The sequence below is a fragment of the Crocuta crocuta genome, unplaced genomic scaffold (assembly GCF_008692635.1).
Source record: "Crocuta crocuta isolate KB4526 unplaced genomic scaffold, BGI_CrCroc_1.0 scaffold219, whole genome shotgun sequence".
Lineage (NCBI taxonomy): Eukaryota > Metazoa > Chordata > Mammalia > Carnivora > Hyaenidae > Crocuta > Crocuta crocuta.
Window position 1 is genome coordinate 152,658 of NW_027551572.1, and position 16,758 is coordinate 169,415.

At 37.7% G+C, this 16,758-nt stretch overlaps 1 long non-coding RNA gene across 3 annotated transcripts in view; it reads left to right on the forward strand.

Moving 5' to 3' along the window:
• The window catches only part of LOC144220853 (uncharacterized), a 39,679-nt gene extending 23,886 nt beyond the window's left edge, over window positions 1-15,793 (forward strand). Inside the window, exon 3 of one of the 3 annotated variants that reach the window (XR_013331877.1) lies at window positions 15,307-15,793. This is a non-coding gene — a long non-coding RNA (uncharacterized LOC144220853). The other 2 variants (XR_013331878.1, XR_013331880.1) reach the window with 2 other exon arrangements.
• Window positions 15,794-16,758: the final 965 nt, after the last annotated feature.

Genomic DNA, 16,758 nt, shown 5'->3' on the forward strand with positions numbered 1-16,758 from the left:
AAAAAAAATACTGCCTGCAAAATATATCTTTTGGCCAAAATTAGGCCATGGGCTGCCAGGTTTCCACTATGGCTACACTATATTCTCATTTCATAGATGAGGAAACTTAAGTTAGACTGATGTAAAAACGTGCTTAAGACCATCTTGGATCTTAGACAAAAACTCCAGTGCTCTTCAGCCATAGATGTTGGTGACTTGATGTACATATTTCCTTACATCAAGAAGGACGTTTGCAAGCATATCCTTTGTGGGAATGGAGTATCTGGAAACCATTTTATATCTTTGATTATGAAGACAAGAAGGCATTTGTTTTGTGGATCAGAAAGTGGAACAATGCTTTCTTAAGTAGGTGATGTTGTCCAACACACCTAGGATAGGAAGATAGGATAATATTGTTTAATTTGCTTTAATTTTTATTTTCTTTATTTCAGTGAAAGAGTGTGAGTGAAGGAGAGGGGCAAAGAAGAGAGAGTGAGAGAGATAATCTTAAGCAGACTTCATACTCAGTGTGGTGCCTATTGCAGCACTCGATCCCAGGACCCTGGGATCATGACCTGAGCCAAAATCAAGAGTAGGAACCTTAACTGACTGAGCCACCCAGGTGCCGCCATATTATTTAATTTGTATTCATTGCATTTTTTTAGTAGTTCCAAACTCTTGTGCAGTAAAATATAACAATCTCTGAATTTCAGTTAGAGTTTGCTAATGGGAGGCAATTTACATATTCCGTATGACTTCTACATTATTATTTTGATTTAAAGATTGCTTGTAATTTAGAAAAAGAGACAATGATGTCCCAAAACTCCAAGAATGATATCTTTCTCTGTATTTATATTATTACATTGCATTTTGTTTTCTGTTTAAAGTATTCTTTCACTGTATACTCAAGAAACTTCCCGTAGATCTTTGGTGATATGAAACAGACCATTCTTATAAGAAGTAAGGTTTCTATTTCCTTAGATAAAATGTTTGCTACTGATGAGATTTTATATTCAAATGGGGTCCAACATGCATTGCTCCTCGTTCCACAAGCTACACGAGATTGGAAACAGGGTCAACTAGACCAGAAAAGGCTGAAATCTGAAGATGAGAATATGACTGTAAAGATGAAGGAAGGCCTAAATCACAAAATACACTGCAAGGCACCCTTCAAATCTGTAATGAAGATTATTTTGCACATCGGTGATTCTCAGAGCAGATTCCTCATATCATCTGGGAAACTGAAAAAAATACCAGTGTCCAACCAAGAATTCTGACTTAATTAATCTGGAAGCCGGGCACACATATGTCTTAGGCCAATTCATCTTCATGTATTGGGAATAACACATGGTAAAAATAGTGATGGGTTCAGGAGTAGGATAAATCCTTCTCTAAGTCCTTACACCAATCCCTGTCATGTATCACAGGATACCCAGCATCAGTGTGTAGAGAGGAGTGACAAATCCGTCTTGGTCCTGTGTTGTATTTGCAATACAAGGAGTTACGGAGTCATGAGAGGTTGATGAAGATTATGAGGTTAACCACATACCCCAGTCATCTATTTATAATGCTTGTGATGGTTTAAGAACTGGCTGATTGCAAAAGCAATTCTGGAACACAAAGATTAGGTCACAGAGGGAGGTCAAATCCTCTACTGTGGCCACTGCCACAGACCTTGAAGGGTCTGGGGAAAATGAGTCTGCCTGAATCACACTCAGTGGTGAGGCCTTCATTCCTGACTGGAGTTGACCCCACAGAGCTATAGTTCTTAGTGTGCATTTGTTTAAATTCACCAATGCAATCACCTTTCAGAAGTGGGTTAGTCATAGACTCAGAACCCTCATCGTCTATTTCCTCTTCAATGGCCACTCCGATAGCTAAATTTGTGACCCTATAACATCAAAATTCTTATTATCTTATCTAAAGAATAACCAGGACAAATTTCCATGAGATTTTTCTTCCAGGGGAGATGAACTTCAGGGATCCCATGGTGATTTTCTGTGCCAATATTTAAACAGTTGCCACTTACTTGAAGGAAGAGAGAAAGTATGGAGATAGGTAGGTAGGTAGGTAGGTAGGTAGGTAGATACACACATACATATATATGTATAAATTTACATTTAAGTTCTAACCAATTCCCTAATTTACATTTAATTCTCTGAGTACCTTCAGATAGAGGTTTATACAGTAGAGATAACTTTTATAAATCTTAACACTTTACACTTATTTAAGTTTTAATTTTAAAATGGTGTTTTTTTAAAAGAACTTCAGAAAATGTTCAGTATGATGAACTGGAAAGTCATGGATTTTGGAATTTCAGACAGGGTTCAAATTCTAACCTGTCCTTACCCAGCCATGTGACCATTGGCAAGTACTTGGTTTCTTGAGTAGAAATTAGATAAATAGTATCTGTCTCACAAGATTGATCTAAGATTAAAAGAGATAAATTTTGTAAAGATATTGGGACACAGAGGTCCTTAATATATCAACACATCTGAATTCACTTCCTCCCTTACTTCAGAGTCTCTTCTGATGGCCCTTCATGCACAGGCCTATGTATTTATATGATGCTAATCAGGTTTCACAAATGGATCTCTTTTTCACTTCATTCAATAATTTACTATAAATATGGGCCTGTATTAACATAGTCCATACAACTTAACAGGCCAGCTAGTATTTCATGGCATTAAACACTAGTTTCCTTGGAAAATCATTTATTGTTGGACATTTATTTTCAAATTTTCCCTTTCATAACAGCTTTGCATGAAAAGCTTGGAACAAATTACTTGTTTGCTTTTAGATTATTTTCTAGGAGTATATTCCCCAAAGTGAAATTACTAGGTCAAAGGAAAGAAACCATTATATAGTTTTTGTCACAAGTAGCTCTGAAGAAAATTTGAACCAATTTACAATGTCACTTAAAATATATAAGCATACCTTTTTACCTTAACCTGTCACCAATGGACCTTTAGTGCTTTTGCTAGTTTAATGGGTACATACTAGTAACTTAAACTTGTTTTAAGGCAATTTTATTTAATATTCATAGCCGTGGATTTTTGAGTATGCCACTATATTGTCTTTATTTTTGTGTAGGTGTGCCAGCCATTTATTCTACTCCTTTGATGTTTATTGACTAAAATCTGACTCTCAGGGTAAAGGATCTATAGCCAACTTCATGTTTTAGGGGAAAATTGATAATTATATGATAATTGCTTCTGTAGGATGACTGGCAAGCTTTGTCATGTGTCCGACCCTTTGTTCTCCCACCACTTCCCTCCCCCCATCCTACCCTCTGAACTTGAACCTAGGGGATCTCAAAATTTTTTTAGGACAAGAATGATACCACAAAACATCCAGCGCTTCCTTAAATCTCTGCTTATCGTTGGCCAGAAGTGTTTGTGATGTCAAAAATTCCTCTCTAAAACCAAGAAAAGCCGTGATCCCAAACTTCTATCAATAATTTTTACCCATGAGCAATCTTTAAGTGATCATTTTTTTTTAATGTTTATTTATTTTTGAGAGACAGAGAAGCAGAGCATGAGCAGGGGAAGGACAGACAGAGAAGGAGACACAGAATCTGAAGCAGGCTCCAGGCTCTGAGCCGTCAGCACAGAGCCCGACACAGGCCACGACCTCACGAACCGCGAGATCATGACCTGAGCCGAAGTCGGCCATTTAACCGACTGAGCCACCCAGGCGCCCCTAAGTGATCATTTTTAAATTAATATGGAGAGTGACAAGGGAGGACTTGATTAATATGGAGGGCTTTCATGTGTCAAGCCCTCCTATAGTATTTTTCCCTATTGCCAAGGCTACTTGGCCATCGTCTAGTCTGTCCTTTAGGACCAATCCTGACTTCAGACAATAGATTCCATCTCAGTAATATATAGTTTAGCATTAAGTTACATGTCCTGTTAGTTGGTCTTGAACTTCAGTACTGATAACTAACGTATCTGTCTTGAACCAAGGGATTAAGTTTTGTCTCTATTGACACCCCTTAGGGAGAGTTGTTGATCAAGGAACTCCAGCTTTTTAGTGAAGGAAGACTTGGTCTGTGACCTGTTGGCTGACTGTAGATACTGACTTCCTGCTTGTCCTATGCCTTAGCAAATTCAGAGTCATCTTATTAACTACTAACAGATGAAAAGCTAGGTGAATCATAATCCAAAGCCTGAAATCCAAAGTCTTTGTTTTTCAGAGAAAAGAGCATGTGTTATTTACATGGCAAACCAAATAGCTCTCTCTTGCCAAGGTACACAAAATGAGAAATCTCATTTATGCCTACACATGACTCAAATGTTGCCTTCTCTATATTGGAGAAATATGTATGCTTTGAAATAGGACAGATATGAAGGGCTATGTACTGAAAGAAATGAGGCAGGAGAGGGAGCCATAGAGGAGATAACCTGGCGATCATCTACAGAAACAGTTCACTAGATGTCACCCCACACTTAGTCAGGATTAATGTTTTTCTAACAGAACACACTAGCAGGAAAGGGGCCTTCTGTTTCCTGGCAAAGAACTCTTATTTCTCCCCAACATAAATTGGTGGAATTTTTTTGTGTTGAAAATTATTCTAAGCCTGAAAAGTAACTTTTGGCTTTAACCATAGAGTTTTTGATGTCCATGAAGTTTTGTCATTTGAACAAGGATATACTATGTTAGCCTCTTATATAATTTTATATAGTGCACATTTATTACAAGAAATTTGAAAATGCAAATAAGCAAAGGAAAAGAAGTCTACATGACGTGATCTTACCTCCAGAAATAAAATTATAAACACTTTGATATATAATCTTCTAGAATTCTTTCTATATATACACACTAAGAAGTTGGTTCACAAAATACCTATTATAAATTCTTTCCATGTCAATAAATACATTTGTACTGTGAATATAAAATATCATTTCAGTGGCCTAACAGCATTTTATTATTTGTTAATCGATTCTATAATAATTAAACATTGACACTATATGCTTGAGATCCCCATATGTCTCAATATGTTGAAAAAAAGAATGTGAGCCTTAATGTATTTTTCTCATATGTTTTATATTATTTATGACATCACCAAATCTTACTTAAACCATTTTAACATTTTTCTTTGAAGAAATTGTTCCAACTTTAAAAATTGAGAGTAAGCCACCTTTATCCAAGAACTCAATGTAAAAATCTGTGTTACCACTGTTTAAATTATTAAAAGGAAACCTCACTAGAATGAAGTGGGGAAGTTCAGCAGTGGAAGATCTCATGCCCTACTACTCCTCATCAACTGCCAATATAATAGGAAGAGAGGCAACTTCGGCTTGGATACTACTTTACTACACACTTCATACACACCCCTTTCCCCTCCCCCTGGCAACAGCCCAGCCAATGAGGGACAGTTACAGCTCAGCCAATAAAAAGCCACTATATTTTGAACTCCCAGTTTACTCCAATGGAGTTTTTGCTTATAACAGCCCTCCCAACTTCCCCCTTTCTTCTATAAAAGAGTGCTCCTCTTCTTTGTTCAGCAGACTTGTCTGTGGTTTTTGTTATAGCTTGGTTATCCAGGGTTGCAATTCTCCACTAATCCCAAATAAACTCATTTTTGCTGGAAAAATAAATGGCATTTTTTAAAGGTTAACACCAAGCTTTCCATTCTGAGGAAGAAAACTGATGGTTTGCGTGGTGTGAGTGCTCACTCTGAGGAAGCCTGCTATGACACAGGTTTCTTGTCTGACGTTGGGGAGAAATCAGTGGACAGGTTCTATGTCCAAAATATAGCGTTTATGTCCTTTCCTGGCAGAGACTAGATTTGAAGGTTTTTCAAAGATGTTAGTGATATATTCTGGAGAGCCAGATGTCCCTGTGTTCATGTTACTTACTGGGTAAATTCAGACAAGATATAATAGATTATAGATATAATAGACAAGATATAATAGACAAGATATATTAGATTATATAATAATATTATATTAGATTATATAATTATAATAGATATATATTACAATAGATATAATAGACAAGATATAAGATATCTATAGACAAGATATATTAGATTATATAATATTATATTAGATTATATAATTATAATAGATATATATTACAATAGATATAATAGACAAGATATAAGATATCTATAGACAAGATATATTAGATTATATAATATTATATTAGATTATATAATTATAATAGATATAATAGATTATAATAGATATATATACAAGATATAAAAGATTATATTTTTAAAGCTCCTGGTTCATAAAAGCACCAAGAGTTTGCTTTTTTATTATTTAAATGGATCTGTCCTTTTTTCAGAAATATAATCCATGATTTCTAACCTCAGTTGAGTCTATGAGTAAATAATACATGTTTAACTCTGTTCAGTACTTAACCGTATTTTACTGAAATTGCACAATTATGAGTAAACCATCTTTGCTGCTGTTTATTTACATGTGGCTTTTCTCAATATGCTTTTGATCTGTTTACTCTAAGCACTAGACGTCCTTACAATTTTTGTCTGCCTCTGATGTTTCTTTCTTGTTTCCCCTCTGTTTTGAATCTTTTCCTACCTGGCAAACAAATGAAGTCATTAAGACCATGGTGAAATAAGTCCTGTTGGGTTATAAATATATCATTTCAGTTTCTGTTGATATTTGCCATGTGCTTATGAAGTACACTGGGTTTTAAGAGAATATAATGAGGTGATATTCTTGACAGCCTACCCTCCACATCCTTTCCATAATAGCTTGAATAACAATAGGAAAGAGGTCGCTTTTATTTGACAAAGCTTTTTATTGTCTAGTCTGATCAAGCTTCATAGCTTTGTTTGCACCTACCTAGAAACTGAAGAAATACAGCAAGAAAAAACTCTATCCTTTCTCACTAGTACGTACACACCTTTTTAAAATAGTTTCCCCAAGAGGCTATTGTGTTCAAGGAATATTATATTGATGCTTTGTATTACTTTGATCAGAAATGGGGTTTTTTGGAGTGCCTGGATGGCTTGGTGGGTTAAGTGAAGTGTCCGATATAAGCTCAGGACATGATCTCACGGTTCATGGGTTCAAGCCCTGCATCGGGCTCTGTGCTGACAGCTCAGAGCCTGGAGCCTGCTTCAGATTCTGTGTGTCTCTCTCTCTCCCTTTATCTCTCTCCCTGCCCCTCCCCTGCTTGCTCTCTCTTTCTCTCTTCTCTCTCAAAAAGAAATAAACGTTAAAAATTTTTTAAATGTTTTCCCACCTCAGGCATATTACTAAAAAGAAAACACCACTGATCTAGACTTAGCATAGAGACAAATGTGTGTGCTTTGCCTACGTGTGTACATGTACCTGACTTTGTATACAGAAAATCTAGTTCTTTGTTTCTCAAAATTTCTCCACCCTGTAAAAATAATAAAAGAAAAACCCCAGCAAGGTGGGAATTTGTTCATCTCTGTTTGCAAGCCTTGCTCTTCTAATACCATTTTCTTTCTTTCTTTTTCTTTCTTTCTTTCTTCTTTCCCCAAGGTAGGCTTGTCTGAATGTTTCCAGAAGAAGTTGGTAGGTGGCGACTTTCATCTATGCTTTCTCGGCTAAACATGCCTGCTTTTACCTTGAACACTGTGCAAATCATGGAGCTCCAGCTGTTTTACTGTTTAGGGCTGTGCTTGCTCCAGCTGTTTTACTGTTCACTACTGCTGTAACATCACAACCTGAACACTGAAAAGAGAAGTCAAAATAAACACATCCTGTTCCTTCACTCAGTGGGTATTTATGGAGTGCTTAATATGCACCAGCTACTACTTATGTTATTAATTGTCCATTTCTCTTATTAAATTCTTCCTAGTAGGTGTGTTTATTGTCACTTCTGGAAAGAGAAAGTTTTTATTCAGACTATAGTATATTCAGTATATGCCTTATATTCAATTTGCCGCTGATTGCATCTGATACATGAGGTTTACTAGTTTCTGCCTTTCTTTGAATTTTGACAGGCAGAATGGAAGCATTTAGACTCTGTTCCATCATTTCCAAGGTTAGGACTTATTTTATGTTTAGTAAAGTAGTCAATTGAATAGTTGAGTCACCCACCTACCCCCATTGAACAAATTTCCCATTCCCTATAAATTGAGACCAACTAATAAGAATAAAACTAGATGTGGGGGGGAGGGGGGAGATGAGCATGGAGGAGGGCACTTATGGGGATGAGCACTGGGTGTTATATGGAAACCAACTTGACAATAAACTATTTGTAAAAAAAAAAAAAATAAAAATAAATTTAAAAAATAAAACAGAAAAAAAAAAAAAGAATAAAACTAGATGTTTGGTCTTGAACCCAAATTGATATGGAGTAGTAAACTGATATGAAATAGTGTTATTTATTCAGTTATATTTTGCAACATTTTTTTACACTTCTGGCAGAGTGCTAAACAATGAAGATTCAATGATAAATAAAGCTGCTGCCTCCAGGAAGCTTTTCAGGGTTAAGTGACGTGCTAAACTGTTTCCTTCCATGAGATGAAAAGATAATAGAAACTTCCATGGGCGTTCCCTTTTATACACACTAAGGGCTAAATTACAAACTCAAAACTGAGTTACTAAGGGTTGCTAATATTCAGTATTTATCAAATAAAATCAGTACATTACTGATATGTACTGAAAAATCTATATTAGTGTTTTATTACTTATTCTTTCACCAAATATTTATTTTTAAAATATCTAGTATTTATGATTGTTACATGCTTTGATTTAAGTATATACATGTTATAAATGTAAATATTGTCTCTTTAAGTGGAAAAACAACCCTACAAAGAAGATATTATTACTGATTGAATTATACAAAAGAAGAAACCAAGGCATGGCGAGGTTTACATGGTGTAGCCACGACTGGAATCAAAGCTCTGGATCTGGATCCATGCGTTTACTTGCATTGTACTAGATGTTGGGGATTAAATGGTGAGCAAATCAAATACTTGCTTGACCCCATGGAGCTTATAGTCTAGTTAAGGAAACAGATACTAACCAAATCATCACACAGATATCTAAACACACTTAGTAACATGTACCCAGAAGTGCAAATGCAGGACATTAGAACAAAACTACAAATGAGGAACATGAAAGGATCTGACAAAACATCCCGGACAAATTTAGATTTGAGCTGCTTTCTGAAGTATAAGCAAGCATTAAGTTGGTGAATGTAACAGGAAAGAGACCGGAAGTGAGATAAAGCATCCACAGATGGAGAGCAAGGCCAGGAAGCAGAGGAGTTTGGTAGAATTAACGGAAATCCAAAGAAGCAGAGACAGCACTGGCAAGAGAGAGAATGGAATGAATACGGTGGAGTCTTCGAGGCCGGACTGTGCCGGACAAAACAGGCAATGTTAGGAATGCTTGTCCTTTTCCTAAGAGCCTTGTGACTCCACTGAGTGATTTTAAGATTCTAAAAGTTCTATTTACCTCAAAATTCTTGGGAATTTTGTAAACCTATTGTATAAACATAAACACAAAGACATATTTGAAATTTCTTCCATTTTTTTCAAAAACATTTGTTGTAAGTTTGTCATGAGTTTTCTGAGGTCTTTATTTAAAGTTATTCATTACTTTAAAATTTTAATTACTTTTAGCTTATCTTCATTACCTAGTGAATTGGTTGTAGAATTTTTGACTAATCCCATCTACCTGGTATGTGTTTGACTCAATAATATTTTGGTTTATAATTTTTGAAATATTTCCTCAAGATTAGTATATGTTACAGTATAAATATTGTCTTAATCCATATGGGCAGCTTATAACAAGACTATAGACTGGGTGGCTTGTAAACAAATAAAGCTTCTTTGTTTTGTTTTGTTTTGTTTTACCAAAGAAATGTCTCTGACATGGAGGCTGAGAAATGTAAGGCAAAGGCACAAGATTCGGCATCTGGTGAGAGGTTGCTTCTTGGTTCATAGAAGGCCATCTTCTTGCTGCGTCCTTACATGGTAGAAGGCACAGGAGAGCTCCCTGGGGTTTCTTTTATAAGGGAATTAATCCCATTCATGAGATTTCTATCCTTATCACCTCCAAAGGCCCTATTTCCTAACATCACCACTCTGGAAATTTGAATTTTAACATGCAAATGGGGGGACAGTGGAGACACTTTCAGTCCATAACAAATATGATGATGTCTGTCCATATTTCTATAGAAAATATATGCAAAATTCCACCCCTAAAGCTTTCTTATAAGGAGGTGCTGTATTTTTATCTTTAAGTACTAATTTTTCCTGCTTTGGAATATGGGGCATAGTAGAATAAGTTTTATCAAAAGTCTTTATTTTCTTTATTTTTTAATGTTTTTATTTTATTTATTTTTGAAGAGAGAGAGAGAGAGAGAGAAAGACGGGGGTAGGAACAGAGAGAGAAGGGATATAGGATCTGAAGCAGGCTCTGCACTGACAGCAGAGAGTCCCTGCGGGGCTTGAACTCAAGAACCATGAGATCTTGACCTGAGCTGAAGTCAGATGCTTCACCGACTGAGTCATCCAGGTGCCCCAAAAGAAAGACTTTACTTTTAGTGAGCCAATTCAAAACATATCTGAGAGCCATATATACCTACATTGCATGAGTCAGGCATGAAGCAAACAGTTACCACATAACCCCATTTCTGTAGTAGAGAGGGGACAGAGGACAGCAGGGCAAAAGACAAAGAGACACTACCACCCTCCACCCTGAAAAGATTTCCAGAAAGAAATAGGAAGGGCTTCAGACCAGGCAGCGTCTGGTCTGACGCTCTATGGCTAAGGGGCATCCTGTTGGGTTTTGTAGTGGATGAGAGCAGAGGAAATAAAATGTACGAACACATGGAAATGAGAGAGTATTGCATAATTACCAAATTATGATGAACTTAGAATTCCAGAAAGCAACGAAACAATGGCGGGTGATCAGGCAGGACAGGTATGTAGCTTGTGAGACATAAAGATGGAAGTGTCCAGTTTGCCAGCTTCTGAAAACAAATCTAGTTTTCACTGAGGTGGCTTTTATGACCTATAACAACAGAAGGCCTATGACCAACAGAGGAGCCAGAGTCTGTGTTAATTCATGAGACGGTCTCTTGAGAATGGTAAGTTATTTGACTTTCATGTGAGGAATCACATAAAAATATTGTGAAAGATATTGTTCAAAGGGAATGCACATTGTTGAGACTCCTTAAACTTCCTATTTTTTATGGAAATCAGCAGTCAGGAAAAACACAAAAGGGAGATGATCAATATGTATGTACAGAGATTTGGCTCCTGATAAACACCCATATGATAACATCGGGTCTACTCAGCACATTAATGAAATTTGGCAAGATTTGTGAATTGTCTTAGCAACCTCCCCAGGAAATGGAATTTGGCTGATGCGATGCCATCTTAAGAAAGGCCAGATCTGCATATCATTAACATTTGTGTTGGTGGGTTCCCAAAAATGGGTGTAGTCTGACCCAAAATGAATGTTATAATAAAAGCCCCCGCTTGCTACAGGAGTGTGAAACCATCTGAGGGAAGCAAAAAATTAGACATTTCTTCAAGCACAAATGGCTGCTGTCAAAACTAGTTGCAACAGTGCTGTGTTCGGCAGCTGCACCTGTGTGGTAACTAGGGAGCTATCTGGCTGGGAATGTTTGCTTCACACATCAGAATTTAAAGCACAGGATGGAGTGTGCTGGGCAACATCTCACGAAAATGGAATGGGGTTTTCTTCCTCCCTCCATAATTTGAGCCTCAAGCCTTAAAACAGGAGTAAACCATGACACAATCATGTTTTCATCTGTGGAAAAATACATATTTTTCTATGCCGGTAATGGCGGATAAAAGGGAAACATGCCTATTTGGTCACTGACCAGTCCCACATCATAACTATCTTGGAATTTCCTTTTTAAGCAATCTTTCCTAGAGACCCAGCATTGGCCTGAGACCAATTTACCCTGTGCCAAAAAGTTATTTCTCAGGCCCAATTATCTAGAAAGCTCATGAAATGTGTGCCTTGGCAGGCTGAAGAAAAAAGATTTTGTAATCAGGTTTTCCAGAGGAACTCTCAGAATTTCCAATCCAAGATCCTGTTTTGGTTGGAAGAAGATGCAGATTTAGAAACATTAAGAAAGAAAAATGAGAAGTGTTGTCTTATACAATTCTAGGCAGATTTGTTGTATCCAGTCCCTCCTAGTGGAGGGGAAGGGAATGGTAAAAGGAAGGGATCTAGAACTAAGGACCTCCTGGGGGCCCCTGGGTGGCTCAGTCAGTAGAACATCTGACTTTGGCTCAGGTCACGATCTCACAGTTCGTGGGTTTCAAGCCCCATATGGGGCTTTGTGCTGACAGCGTGGAAACTGCTTCAGATTCTCTCTCTTCCTCTCTCTCTGCCCCTCCCCTGCTCTGGACAATCTCTCTCTTTCTCTCTCAAAAATAAACATTAGAACCAAGGATCTCCTGAAACGCCCATGCTCAACATGACCATTTGGATAACCTTAAAGAAAGGCCTCAAAGTTAGAGGCAGCATAACAGTTTCTTCAGCAGCTATTTGAGTCAGATGGGTATGTCAAAAACAAAGGGGATTAAGAGGTTAGTCTGAGATCCCTATCAGATGGAGGTCCCAGAGATTGATAATAACCTGGGACTTCATTTATTTATACCCAGCAGCCATTTGCAACACCAGCCATGTGGCTGAGTCCAAAGAGGCGCCACATACCCGCAGCTGTTCAGAAACTATCCTGAATCTCTTTACTTCTGCTTCTTTATTTCTATAGCCTAGAAAAAATGCTCTTCACCCCCAAACCCAAGACCCACTCCTCTGCATTTCTTCTTTCTAAGGAGAACAATACTCCTTTCAAGGAAAAAAGAAAAAGTAAAACAGTTGATTTAGTAGGAAATGGATTTTAGAGGCGCCTGGGGGATTTGGATTTTTAGAGTTTGCGAAGCGTATCTCTTGTCATTTCTTACTATTAGCTTTTTCTAACATCTGCCTTTGAACATTCCTCCCAAACTCTATTGCAGAAACAATAGCACTCTCCATCCCATTCTGTTTAAAATCCAGGACATATCTCACCTCTTGCAGGGAAATATCCAAGGTACACTAGATCTAATCATGTGTTGTAAATTCTGTATTCAAAAATCCCACACTTCATTTATTGCCAATCTGACTGACAAAAATTCAAAAGCTTTACAAAGTACTCCGTTGGTGAGGCTGCAGCAAAACAAACACTAACTAACACTTTGCACCATTCTGATGGTTACACAGGATGGCAGAAACTCCTTAAAAGAGGAATGTGTTAAATTCTGGCAAAATTGCACATATATAATCTTTAATCTATTCTAGGTCATTATTTTGAAAAATGATAAAGAGGAAAAATGGAGTTATTCTGCCTTGTGTATATGAGCTCTTAAGTCAGAATAAAAATTGAAGTTTCTCAATCCCGTGTATTAAATGTACAAGGAATGATAGCATTAGATTGTCATTAATTCCCAGCTTCCAAAAAAACAACAGATCTAAGTTATAGCTATGAATACCTAATATAAAAAACAAAACAAACAAAAAAGACAAACTCAAGTCATACTTATACCGATAAAAGCTACACACATAACCCAGGAAGTAAAAGCCTGAGGTGCTCAAAACTCTAGATTCAAATACCAGAGGAACAGGTTAAACAGCACTGTGGAGATGCAATCAGCAAAACTGGAAACGAATTGAGTAGCCTCATTTTCATGCCAGCATAGCTATTTGCCAAAGCTCCACAAGAATCTGTTTTCCTTGTAAGAAGACACATTTGGAAAAGGTAGCTATGTTACCACGTTCTGACCAGAATCCTATTTGAGAGCGATGTGCGTAGAATCAGAGCTGACCAGTTTTAAGGAGCTGAGGTGGAGACAATAAAGGCCCTTTCAAAAAACCTCCTGGTGTCTTGCTGTCACATGCCACCCTTTGATGCGAGTAAGGAAAGTCACTCCCTGGCAGGCTCAGGAACCTCAGGATATTTTGGGGACCTCGAGAAGGAAGGAATTCACCCAATTCTATGGGTATTATAGGTGAAATGTCACCGGAAGTCCTTGGCGTGCCTCCCTAGCCCTGAGAGAGTCTTAAAACTCCAGTCTGAGACGGCTTATGAACAGTTGCAGCAAAGCAGACTTAAGAAGCACGTATATGGTCATCGCCATTCTTGCCACGCTTGTGTCAGTAATCAGGCCAAATTTAATGAGACTGAATTTATTCTGCAAACAAATCAGTCTTACTGTGATTATCATTGATAGAAATAGGGGTGACTGTAGACAGAAAAATTACGTTTCAGTGGAAAACTCTCACACTGAGGAGATCAGATTCTAGTCCTGTGTTTTGAAAAGGTTTTGTTGATCACATCTGTAAGCGGGACTGAATCCTGGACTCTTTTAGTTTCCTCAAACATCTGGCTGCAACTCTCCAGACTAACATTTCCGATTGCCTCCTACCCTTCTGACCTAGAATAACTAGGAACAAAAATCATCCTTTTCCCAAACCCCTGCAAGCTGAAGTTGGGCGACTCGACACAAACTTAAGAGAAATTGCCCCAACAGTTCATGTGTGGACAAGCTTCCTGCCTGTTGCTGGGTGGGCCACTCAGAAAGTTCACCAGAAACCTGACGACATGACGAGAGACGTTCAAACTGCACAAGATGCTTCAAGCCTGATATGTAGAAATCTCAACTGATTGCCCTCCAGACTCAGACTGGCTTTACAGTCTACTCAAATCATTAACTTTTGTTTTTCTTTTTCCTCTTGCCTCCGTATAAATACCTCCTATTAAATAACTGATTGCCCTCACCACATAAACCTGAGAGCCCAACTACATCCCCATTTCCTAAAATGAGACCCAACTGTTTACCTGAACTGATCTAGTCTTAGGAAGAAGAGACTGGTTCAGGGAGATATCTACTAATTCAGCTTCTAGACGGTGAAACTTCTTTAAAAAAAAAAAGTTTATTTATTTATTTTGAGGGTGGGGAGGGGCAGAGAGAAGGGGAGAGAGAAAATCCCAAGCAGGCTCTGTGCTGACAGCGCAGAGCCTGACATGGGGGATGTGGGTGGGGGGCTCAATTTCACAAACCATGAGATTATGACCTGAGTCAAAATCAGGAGTTGGACACTTAACCGACTGAGCCACCCAGGCTCCCCTGGACACCTTTCTTTCATCATTAGCTGAAGAGGGTATTTAGGCCACCTTGGGTATTACTCATTTTACCTGAGTATCTCTCATTACACATGAGGTATGCATCTTAATAAACCTCTGCTTGTTTCTCTTGTGTCAATCTGTCAGTTGTTACAGGGGTCTCAGCCAAGAATGCAGAGAGTAGATGAAAAGTTATTTTTTTCCTCGTCTTTACTACAGTGTTGGGAAAAGATATAAGTCTAAAATGGAACCAGAAGACGTGAAATGGAGAATCTCATGCATATGCCCTTAGAAGAAAGGAAGTTAAGAACTCAGAGACTGGTTTCCCATAAGTACCTGATTCACAAAAGACCAAGACTTATCTCTGACCAAGAAACATCCACCAAGAATCCCGATCCTCAAGCCAATGAACTGACTGCTTAGATTTCAGGTGGACATTCCTGTCTGGGCATTCTTTGTCTGTAAACACAGCCCAGCCCAAACCCTGAACAGACCCGTCGCCTGTAGTCTGCTAGCCTCGGTGTTTCCTGAAGAAGTGGGGAGGTACATGGATGACACAGTACCAGTCATGAGTTTATTGTTGAACCTGCGTGATGGATATACTGGAGTTATTTCAGTAACTATTCTTAATTTTGTTTCGGTTTGAAAAGATCTTTTATAAGACGCTTAAGAATGTAATGTACATTACCTTATGAAAATACAGATTCCTTGGGCCAAAGATACAAGAGTTTGATTCTGAAAATCTGAGATGAGAAACAGGGATTTGTTTCCTAGTTTAGGTCCCAAATGTTTTCCATGTAGGTTATCAAAAATATACACTTTTGTGTCTCTGTGGTCCTTGAATTATGAAATAGTGCTTGGCATGTAGACTTGCCATAATTGTAAGGTGTGTTTTTATCTTCACAACTAGAAAGCAGGGAATCTTTATTCCTGATTTTCCTGCTATTTCTCTACTTTAGTTTCTTTATATAATAGGCCTTTAAACATATTAGCTTATTATTATTCCTCTCAAAGAAAGTGTATATGCCTTAGTCCAGAAGAAGTTTTCCAGAAACCCACAAGGTAGGTCGTTGAGACATTTATTGTGTATGCCTGTCACCAATCAATGGTTCCATATCAAACACTTAGATGAGAAAAATATCACAAAACATACCCTATTCATTTTTATCCTTTTGTAAGCTTATGAGTTTTTTCTTAATTCTTTGCTCTAAAGAAGTTCATGATTGCAAACTGATATTTATAAAAAAATAATAAAAATCACTTCACAGCATCTGCTTTGAGGAGATAAGAACTTAACATCTTAATGTCATTTTTTGTTCTTCCAAATGGAGATAGGAAGAAAAACTAGGATGGAAAGTCTTCAGAACTGTGTGTGTGTGTGTGAGTAGTAAGGGAACACAGTGATTTTGACTGGGCTTATTTAAACTGGATCAAGAAATTTAAACTGGATGAGGGGCTCCTGAGTGGTTCAGTCAGTTAACTGTCCAACTCTTATTTTCGGGTTAGGTCATGATCTCATGGTTTGTGACTTCAAACCCCGTTCAGGCTTGGTGCTGACAATGAAGATCCTGCTTGGGATTCTCTCTTCCTCCCTCTCTTCTGCCCACCCCCCTCCCCAGTTAAATAAACTTAAACAAAAATTAAACTTAATGAAAAAATTGGCCATGGCCA